Below are 2,500 nucleotides of genomic sequence, written 5' to 3'. Positions count from 1 at the left end.
CCCCCATTGTGGAAAAGCCCTACCCCCATGGGCCCTCATTTAAACTAATTTGATTCTACACTACCTGAGGATGCCTCCATAAAAATACTGATATAACTAATCATGACTTAACTGTTCTTGGGAAAAGACTTTTTTTCCCTATATCTTCCTTTATCCCCCATTGTGGCCTCTTACCCCGGGGGTGGATGGGGGGTCATGTTTTGAACAAACTTAAATCTATACTACCTGAGGATGCTCTTGTTGTTCTTGAGAAGATTGTTCAGGATATTCTCCTATACATTTCTATGTAAAACTTTGATCCTCCATTGTGGCCCTGTTATACATCCCATGGGTCATGATTTGAACAAACTCTAATCTACAATATCTGAGGATGATTCCATATAAATATGACCAATCATGGCTTTTCTGTTCTCGAGAGGAAAATTTTTGACAATATTTTCCTACATATTTCTATGTAAAAATTTAATCCCCCATTGTGGCCCCGTCCCACCCCAAGAGGTCATCATTTGAACAAACTTGAATCAAAACAACCTGGGATGTTTCCACATAAGTTTCATCTTTCCGTGCCCAGTGGTTATTGAGAAAAAGAATTTTAAAAGATACCATTATTTTTTTTACTTGTTCGGAATTATCCTCTTTAAAGAAGGCGTCTCTTCATTTGAAAAAATTTAATCCTCTTCACCCATTTTTATTTGTGGCAAGTTTGGTTGAAATTTGCCCAATGAAAAAGTCGAAAATGTGAAACGTTTACAGACAGACAGCTAGACAGACGGACGGACAAAATTTGATCAATTAAGCTAATAAAATGATCATTTTTAAAATTTATTACTGTTGCAAAGTTTCAAGTTTAAATGCTATATTACAATGCGATATGTAATAACAACGCAAAATGTTATAAAGAAAGAATAATTATCGACGAAATCAGCACAAAATGTAATAACGCAAAACGTATCAACACACCTTCTAGGATTTTTACATTTTGCATTGAGATCAACGCAAAATGTAATAACGCCATTTTTAGATCATTACATTCTGCATTATTACAATTTGCGTCGAGATTAAGCAAAAGTCAAGAACGTATTATGTTTTATTAAATGATCAGGAAATTTGGTGCGCTCTGATTTGTCTAGATGCCTTTTCATGAGATGTATCTCAGAATTAGTTCACCTCATATGACGTTCTGGGGGGTTTATTCGGGTTTTCCCTCTTGACCAACATAGATTTGTTTAAAGTTTGTAAAATGTAAACATGTCAGACGCCAGTACCAAGGAGAATAAACGTTTTTAAAAGTAAATGGTTCATTATTGATTATTTCATAATATTGTTTTCCATTTTAACAACTAGTTCTTCAGCTGTTGAAGTATAACAACATGTGAAAAGTGTTGTTACATTTTGCATTTTAAGATGAGTCTTTACATTTGAAGAAGACAAGAACTTCACCTCCTATCACTTTATTTTCATTATCAATAAATATCAGATAAAATTAATACTTTCTCATTCATTTTTTCCTCTTCTTGTTCCGAAATGTCTGTGTTTTAGATTTCACAGAGTGAATAAGAGATATACTCTCTGTATCTGGCTTCCCAGATTTTCCCAAGTGTCCGTGTTAATATTGTCACTCTCCAGAGAGAACAAATCATTCCAACCACGAGGAATCACCACAGACAGTCAGAGTCGCATCCTTACAGCTGATAATAACAATGACTGTGTCCATATCATAGACCAGGATGGACAGTTCCTCCGTTACATACACTGTGGACTGAGTGATCCCTGGGTATTGTGTACAGATACAAATGACAATCTCCTTGTTGCTCAGTGGGAATACAGACATGTGAAGAAAATTAAGTATCTGAAGTGAACTCATTTGAAACAGTCTACAAAAATTGATGATTCATTCCAATAAACAAATTGATATTTTTATGCATGGTTGCACTTTAAATTTGTCAATTAAAATATTTTCATTAACTCAACGATAGTGCAAAGAAGAATAAATATAAAAACAGAAACTTCATGATTGGCTCATTTGAGAAAACCAATTGTACAAGAAGTTTTCACTTGGAAAATACAAAATAGCTTTTGAAATATTTAAAAGATTTAGAACACATATTAGCCAGAAAGCATTTCACTTGGTTTACTGACTGACTGACCAACAGCCAAGGAATGTATCAAGTAATGCACTGGAACGTTAATTGTTTCCTGCACTATATTTTTAGATTTATAAAGATAAAGACAATTTTTTCTTTAATATTTATTAATGATTAGATTCCGTCAAAAATTTGTTTACGCAAATTCTCCAAAAATTTCTCTTATTTTTTCCTCTTCTTGTTCTGAAATGTCAGTGTTTTAGATTTAACAGAGTGAATAAGAGATGATATGCTGTCTGAGTCTGCCTTCCCAGATTTCCCCGAGTGTCCAGTGTAAATACTGTTACTCTCTGATTTCCGTTTTTGTCCACTGACAGTTTTCTGCGTTTTTTCTGATGTCCTTCGTTTCAGTTTCT

Source organism: Saccostrea cucullata, unplaced genomic scaffold (genome assembly GCF_032062105.1).
Source record: "Saccostrea cucullata isolate Sc308-1 unplaced genomic scaffold, CSIRO_AGI_Scuc_v1 ctg12135, whole genome shotgun sequence".
Lineage (NCBI taxonomy): Eukaryota > Metazoa > Mollusca > Bivalvia > Ostreida > Ostreidae > Saccostrea > Saccostrea cuccullata.
Note: the sequence above shows the minus strand (reverse complement) of the source record.